The sequence below is a fragment of the Petromyzon marinus genome, unplaced genomic scaffold, assembly GCF_048934315.1.
Source record: "Petromyzon marinus isolate PM22_M1 ecotype Great Lakes invasive population unplaced genomic scaffold, UKy_Petmar_22M1.pri1.0 PM_G_Scaffold_60, whole genome shotgun sequence".
Taxonomy (NCBI): domain Eukaryota; kingdom Metazoa; phylum Chordata; class Hyperoartia; order Petromyzontiformes; family Petromyzontidae; genus Petromyzon; species Petromyzon marinus.
In genome coordinates this window covers 754,346-762,529 of record NW_027423014.1, presented here as the reverse complement: position 1 = coordinate 762,529, position 8,184 = coordinate 754,346, and positions in this window count along the sequence as shown.

Here is an 8,184-nt window from a genome sequence, read left to right as displayed (position 1 = left end):
AGTCTATGGGTCTTTGTGTGAGTAGTCTATGGGTGTCTGTGTGATGAGTCTATGGGTCTCTGTGTGAGTCTAATAGTCTCTGTGTGAGTCTGTGGATCTCTGTGTGAGTAGTCTATGGGTCTCCGTGTGAGTAGTCTATGGGTCTCTGTGTGAGTAGTCTATGGGTGTCTGTGTGAGTAGTCTATGGGTCTCTGTGTGAGTTTGTGGGACTTTGTGTGAGTAGTCTATGGGTCTTTGAGTCTATGGGTATCTGTGCGAGTCAATGGGTCTCTGTGTGAGTCTATTTTTCTCTGTGTGAGTCTAATTTTCTCTGTGTGAGTCTAATATTCTCTGTGCTAGTCTGTGGATCTCTGTGTGAGTAGTCTATGGGTCTCTGTGTGGTGAGTCTATGGGTCTCTGTGTGAGTAGTCTATGGGTCTCTGTGTGAGTCTGTGGGTCTCTGTGTGAGTCAGTGTGTCTCTGTGTGAGTCTAATTTTCTCTGTGCGAGTCTGTGGGTCTCTGTGTGAGTAGTCTATGGGTCTCTGTGTGAGTAGTCTATGGGTGTCTGTGTGATGAGTCTATGGGTCTCTGTGTGAGTCTAATAGTCTCTGTGTGAGTCTGTGGATCTCTGTGTGAGTAGTCTATGGGTCTCCGTGTGAGTAGTCTATGGGTCTCTGTGTGAGTAGTCTATGGGTCTCTGTGTGAGTAGTCTATGGGTGTCTGTGTGAGTAGTCTATGGGTCTCTGTGTGAGTTTGTGGGACTTTGTGTGAGTAGTCTATGGGTCTTTGAGTCTATGGGTATCTGTGCGAGTCAATGGGTCTCTGTGTGAGTCTATTTTTCTCTGTGTGAGTCTAATTTTCTCTGTGTGAGTCTAATATTCTCTGTGCTAGTCTGTGGATCTCTGTGTGAGTAGTCTATGGGTCTCTGTGTGGTGAGTCTATGGGTCTCTGTGTGAGTAGTCTATGGGTCTCTGTGTGAGTCTGTGGGTCTCTGTGTGAGTCATTGTGTCTCTGTGTGAGTCTAATTTTCTCTGTGCGAGTCTGTGGGTCTCTGTGTGAGTAGTCTATGGGTCTCTGTGTGAGTTTATGGGTATCTGTGTGAGTCATTGGGTCTCTATGCGAGTCAGTGGGTCTCTGTGTGAGTCTAATTTTCTCTGTGTGAGTCTAATTTTCTCTGTGTGAGTCTGTGGGTCTTTGTGTGAGTAGTCTATGGGTCTCTGTGTGAGTAGTCTGTGGGTCTCTGTGTGAGTCTATGGGTCTCTGTGTGAGTAGTCTATGGGTCTCTGTGTGAGTAGTCTGTGGATCTCTGTGTGAGTAGTCTGTGGGTCTCTGTGTGAGTTTATGGGTATCTGTGTGAGTCATTGGGTCTCTATGCGAGTCAGTGGGTCTCTGTGTGAGTCTAATTTTTCTCTGTGTGAGTCTAATTTTCTCTGTGTGAGTCTGTGGGTCTTTGTGTGAGTAGTCTATGGGTCTCTGTGTGAGTAGTCTGTGGGTTTCTGTGCGAGTCTGTGGGTCTCTGTGTGAGTCTGTGGGTCTCTGTGTGAGTAGTCTATGGGTCTCTGTGTGAGTAGTCTGTGGGTCTCTGTGCGAGTCTGTGGGTCTCTGTGTGAGTAGTCTATGGGTCTCTGTGTGAGTAGTCTATGGGTGTCTGTGTGATGAGTCTATGGGTCTCTGTGTGAGTCTAATAGTCTCTGTGTGAGTCTGTGGATCTCTGTGTGAGTAGTCTATGGGTCTCCGTGTGAGTAGTCTATGGGTCTCTGTGTGAGTAGTCTATGGGTGTCTGTGTGAGTAGTCTATGGGTCTCTGTGTGAGTTTGTGGGACTTTGTGTGAGTAGTCTATGGGTCTCTGTGTGAGTCTGTGGGTCTCTGTGTGAGTAGTCTATGGGTCTCTGTGTGAGTTTATGGGACTTTGTGTGAGTAGTCTATGGGTCTCTGTGTGAGTCAATGGGTCTCTATGTGAGTCAGTGTGTCTCTGTGTGAGTCTAATTTTCTCTGTGCGAGTCTGTGGGTCTCTGTGTGAGTAGTCTATGGGTCTCTGTGTGAGTAGTCTGTGGGTCTCTGTGCGAGTCTGTGGGTCTCTGTGTGAGTAGTCTATGGGTCTCTGTGTGAGTAGTCTATGGGTGTCTGTGTGATGAGTCTATGGGTCTCTGTGTGAGTATAATAGTCTCTGTGTGAGTCTGTGGATCTCTGTGTGAGTAGTCTATGGGTCTCCGTGTGAGTAGTCTATGGGTCTCTGTGTGAGTAGTCTATGGGTGTCTGTGTGAGTAGTCTATGGGTCTCTGTGTGAGTTTGTGGGACTTTGTGTGAGTAGTCTATGGGTCTTTGAGTCTATGGGTATCTGTGCGAGTCAATGGGTCTCTGTGTGAGTCTATTTTTCTCTGTGTGAGTCTAATTTTCTCTGTGTGAGTCTAATATTCTCTGTGCTAGTCTGTGGATCTCTGTGTGAGTAGTCTATGGGTCTCTGTGTGGTGAGTCTATGGGCCTCTGTGTGAGTAGTCTATGGGTCTCTGTGTGAGTCTGTGGGTCTCTGTGTGAGTCAGTGTGTCTCTGTGTGAGTCTAATTTTCTCTGTGCGAGTCTGTGGGTCTCTGTGTGAGTAGTCTATGGGTCTCTGTGTGAGTTTATGGGTATCTGTGTGAGTCATTGGGTCTCTATGCGAGTCAGTGGGTCTCTGTGTGAGTCTAATTTTCTCTGTGTGAGTCTAATTTTCTCTGTGTGAGTCTGTGGGTCTCTGTGTGAGTAGTCTGTGGGTCTCTGTGTGAGTAGTCTGTGGGTCTCTGTGTGAGTAGTCTGTGGGTCTCTGTGTGAGTAGTCTGTGGGACTTTGTGTGAGTAGTCTATGGGTCTCTGTGTGAGTCTGTGGGTCTCTGTGTGAGTAGTCTATGGGTCTCTGTGTGAGTTTATGGGACATTGTTTGAGTAGTCTATGGGTCTCTGTGCGAGTCTGTGGGTCTCTGTGTGAGTAGTCTATGGGTCTCTGTGTGAGTAGTCTGTGGGTCTCTGTGCGAGTCTGTGGGTCTCTGTGTGAGTAGTCTATGGGTCTCTGTGTGAGTAGTCTATGGGTGTCTGTGTGATGAGTCTATGGGTCTCTGTGTGAGTCTAATAGTCTCTGTGTGAGTCTGTGGATCTCTGTGTGAGTAGTCTATGGGTCTCCGTGTGAGTAGTCTATGGGTCTCTGTGTGAGTAGTCTATGGGTGTCTGTGTGAGTAGTCTATGGGTCTCTGTGTGAGTAGTCTATGGGTCTCTGTGTGAGTAGTCTATGGGTGTCTGTGTGAGTAGTCTATGGGTCTCTGTGTGAGTTTGTGGGACTTTGTGTGAGTAGTCTATGGGTCTTTGAGTCTATGGGTATCTGTGCGAGTCAATGGGTCTCTGTGTGAGTCTATTTTTCTCTGTGTGAGTCTAATTTTCTCTGTGTGAGTCTAATATTCTCTGTGCTAGTCTGTGGATCTCTGTGTGAGTAGTCTATGGGTCTCTGTGTGGTGAGTCTATGGGTCTCTGTGTGAGTAGTCTATGGGTCTCTGTGTGAGTCTGTGGGTCTCTGTGTGAGTCATTGTGTCTCTGTGTGAGTCTAATTTTCTCTGTGCGAGTCTGTGGGTCTCTGTGTGAGTAGTCTATGGGTCTCTGTGTGAGTTTATGGGTATCTGTGTGAGTCATTGGGTCTCTATGCGAGTCAGTGGGTCTCTGTGTGAGTCTAATTTTCTCTGTGTGAGTCTAATTTTCTCTGTGTGAGTCTGTGGGTCTTTGTGTGAGTAGTCTATGGGTCTCTGTGTGAGTAGTCTGTGGGTCTCTGTGCGAGTCTGTGGGTCTCTGTGTGAGTCTATGGGTCTCTGTGTGAGTAGTCTATGGGTCTCTGTGTGAGTAGTCTGTGGGTCTCTGTGTGAGTAGTCTGTGGGTCTCTGTGTGAGTAGTCTATGGGTCTCTGTGTGAGTCTGTGGGTCTCTGTGTGAGTAGTCTATGGGTCTCTGTGTGAGTTTATGGGACTTTGTTTGAGTAGTCTATGGGTCTCTGTGCGAGTCTGTGGGTCTCTGTGTGAGTAGTCTATGGGTCTCTGTGTGAGTAGTCTGTGGGTCTCTGTGCGAGTCTGTGGGTCTCTGTGTGAGTAGTCTATGGGTCTCTGTGTGAGTAGTCTATGGGTGTCTGTGTGATGAGTCTATGGGTCTCTGTGTGAGTCTAATAGTCTCTGTGTGAGTCTGTGGATATCTGTGTGAGTAGTCTATGGGTCTCCGTGTGAGTAGTCTATGGGTCTCTGTGTGAGTAGTCTATGGGTGTCTGTGTGAGTAGTCTATGGGTCTCTGTGTGAGTAGTCTATGGGTCTCTGTGTGAGTAGTCTATGGGTGTCTGTGTGAGTAGTCTATGGGTCTCTGTGTGAGTTTGTGGGACTTTGTGTGAGTAGTCTATGGGTCTTTGAGTCTATGGGTATCGGTGCGAGTCAATGGGTCTCTGTGTGAGTCTATTTTTCTCTGTGTGAGTCTAATTTTCTCTGTGTGAGTCTAATATTCTCTGTGCTAGTCTGTGGATCTCTGTGTGAGTAGTCTATGGGTCTCTGTGTGGTGAGTCTATGGGTCTCTGTGTGAGTAGTCTATGGGTCTCTGTGTGAGTCTGTGGGTCTCTGTGTGAGTCAGTGTGTCTCTGTGTGAGTCTAATTTTCCCTGTGCGAGTCTGTGGGTCTCTGTGTGAGTAGTCTATGGGTCTCTGTGTGAGTAGTCTGTGGGTCTCTGTGCGAGTCTGTGGGTCTCTGTGTGAGTCTATGGGTCTCTGTGTGAGTAGTCTATGGGTGTCTGTGTGAGTAGTCTATGGGTCTCTGTGTGAGTTTGTGGGACTTTGTGTGAGTAGTCTATGGGTCTTTGAGTCTATGGGTATCGGTGCGAGTCAATGGGTCTCTGTGTGAGTCTATTTTTCTCTGTGTGAGTCTAATTTTCTCTGTGTGAGTCTAATATTCTCTGTGCTAGTCTGTGGATCTCTGTGTGAGTAGTCTATGGGTCTCTGTGTGGTGAGTCTATGGGTCTCTGTGTGAGTAGTCTATGGGTCTCTGTGTGAGTCTGTGGGTCTCTGTGTGAGTCAGTGTGTCTCTGTGTGAGTCTAATTTTCCCTGTGCGAGTCTGTGGGTCTCTGTGTGAGTAGTCTATGGGTCTCTGTGTGAGTTTATGGGTATCTGTGTGAGTCATTGGGTCTCTATGCGAGTCAGTGGGTCTCTGTGTGAGTCTAATTTTCTCTGTGTGAGTCTAATTTTCTCTGTGTGAGTCTGTGGGTCTTTGTGTGAGTAGTCTATGGGTCTCTGTGTGAGTAGTCTGTGGGTCTCTGTGCGAGTCTGTGGGTCTCTGTGTGAGTCTATGGGTCTCTGTGTGAGTAGTCTGTGGGTCTCTGTGCGAGTCTGTGGGTCTCTGTGTGAGTCTATGGGTCTCTGTGTGAGTAGTCTATGGGTCTCTGTGTGAGTAGTCTGTGGGTCTCTGTGTGAGTAGTCTGTGGGTCTCTGTGTGAGTAGTCTGTGGGTCTCTGTGTGAGTAGTCTGTGGGACTTTGTGTGAGTAGTCTATGGGTCTCTGTGTGAGTCTGTGGGTCTCTGTGTGAGTAGTCTATGGGTCTCTGTGTGAGTTTATGGGACTTTGTTTGAGTAGTCTATGGGTCTCTGTGCGAGTCTGTGGGTCTCTGTGTGAGTAGTCTATGGGTCTCTGTGTGAGTAGTCTGTGGGTCTCTGTGCGAGTCTGTGGGTCTCTGTGTGAGTAGTCTATGGGTCTCTGTGTGAGTAGTCTATGGGTGTCTGTGTGATGAGTCTATGGGTCTCTGTGTGAGTCTAATAGTCTCTGTGTGAGTCTGTGGATCTCTGTGTGAGTAGTCTATGGGTTCTCCGTGTGAGTAGTCTATGGGTCTCTGTGTGAGTAGTCTATGGGTGTCTGTGTGAGTAGTCTATGGGTCTCTGTGTGAGTAGTCTATGGGTCTCTGTGTGAGTAGTCTATGGGTGTCTGTGTGAGTAGTCTATGGGTCTCTGTGTGAGTTTGTGGGACTTTGTGTGAGTAGTCTATGGGTCTTTGAGTCTATGGGTATCGGTGCGAGTCAATGGGTCTCTGTGTGAGTCTATTTTTCTCTGTGTGAGTCTAATTTTCTCTGTGTGAGTCTAATATTCTCTGTGCTAGTCTGTGGATCTCTGTGTGAGTAGTCTATGGGTCTCTGTGTGGTGAGTCTATGGGTCTCTGTGTGAGTAGTCTATGGGTCTCTGTGTGAGTCTGTGGGTCTCTGTGTGAGTCAGTGTGTCTCTGTGTGAGTCTAATTTTCCCTGTGCGAGTCTGTGGGTCTCTGTGTGAGTAGTCTATGGGTCTCTGTGTGAGTTTATGGGTATCTGTGTGAGTCATTGGGTCTCTATGCGAGTCAGTGGGTCTCTGTGTGAGTCTAATTTTCTCTGTGTGAGTCTAATTTTCTCTGTGTGAGTCTGTGGGTCTTTGTGTGAGTAGTCTATGGGTCTCTGTGTGAGTAGTCTGTGGGTCTCTGTGCGAGTCTGTGGGTCTCTGTGTGAGTCTATGGGTCTCTGTGTGAGTAGTCTATGGGTCTCTGTGTGAGTAGTCTGTGGGTCTCTGTGTGAGTAGTCTGTGGGTCTCTGTGTGAGTAGTCTGTGGGTCTCTGTGTGAGTAGTCTGTGGGTCTCTGTGTGAGTTTATGGGACTTTGTGTGAGTAGTCTATGGGTCTCTGTGCGAGTCTGTGGGTCTCTGTGTGAGTAGTCTATGGGTCTCTGTGTGAGTAGTCTGTGGGTCTCTGTGCGAGTCTGTGGGTCTCTGTGTGAGTAGTCTATGGGTCTCTGTGTGAGTAGTCTATGGGTGTCTGTGTGATGAGTCTATGGGTCTCTGTGTGAGTCTAATAGTCTCTGTGTGAGTCTGTGGATCTCTGTGTGAGTAGTCTATGGGTCTCCGTGTGAGTAGTCTATGGGTCTCTGTGTGAGTAGTCTATGGGTGTCTGTGTGAGTAGTCTATGGGTCTCTGTGTGAGTAGTCTATGGGTCTCTGTGTGAGTAGTCTATGGGTGTCTGTGTGAGTAGTCTATGGGTCTCTGTGTGAGTTTGTGGGACTTTGTGTGAGTAGTCTATGGGTCTTTGAGTCTATGGGTATCGGTGCGAGTCAATGGGTCTCTGTGTGAGTCTATTTTTCTCTGTGTGAGTCTAATTTTCTCTGTGTGAGTCTAATATTCTCTGTGCTAGTCTGTGGATCTCTGTGTGAGTAGTCTATGGGTCTCTGTGTGGTGAGTCTATGGGTCTCTGTGTGAGTAGTCTATGGGTCTCTGTGTGAGTCTGTGGGTCTCTGTGTGAGTCAGTGTGTCTCTGTGTGAGTCTAATTTTCCCTGTGCGAGTCTGTGGGTCTCTGTGTGAGTAGTCTATGGGTCTCTGTGTGAGTTTATGGGTATCTGTGTGAGTCATTGGGTCTCTATGCGAGTCAGTGGGTCTCTGTGTGAGTCTAATTTTCTCTGTGTGAGTCTAATTTTCTCTGTGTGAGTCTGTGGGTCTTTGTGTGAGTAGTCTATGGGTCTCTGTGTGAGTAGTCTGTGGGTCTCTGTGCGAGTCTGTGGGTCTCTGTGTGAGTCTATGGGTCTCTGTGTGAGTAGTCTATGGGTCTCTGTGTGAGTAGTCTGTGGGTCTCTGTGTGAGTAGTCTGTGGGTCTCTGTGTGAGTAGTCTGTGGGTCTCTGTGTGAGTAGTCTGTGGGACTTTGTGTGAGTAGTCTATGGGTCTCTGTGTGAGTCTGTGGGTCTCTGTGTGAGTAGTCTATGGGTCTCTGTGTGAGTTTATGGGACTTTGTGTGAGTAGTCTATGGGTCTCTGTGCGAGTCTGTGGGTCTCTGTGTGAGTAGTCTATGGGTCTCTGTGTGAGTAGTCTGTGGGTCTCTGTGCGAGTCTGTGGGTCTCTGTGTGAGTAGTCTATGGGTCTCTGTGTGAGTAGTCTATGGGTGTCTGTGTGATGAGTCTATGGGTCTCTGTGTGAGTCTGTGGGTCTCTGTGTGAGTAGTCTATGGGTCTCTGTGTGAGTTTATGGGACTTTGTTTGAGTAGTCTATGGGTCTCTGTGCGAGTCTGTGGGTCTCTGTGTGAGTAGTCTATGGGTCTCTGTGTGAGTAGTCTGTGGGTCTCTGTGCGAGTCTGTGGGTCTCTGTGTGAGTAGTCTATGGGTCTCTGTGTGAGTAGTCTATGGGTGTCTGTGTGATGAGTCTATGGGTCTCTGTGTGAGTCTAATAG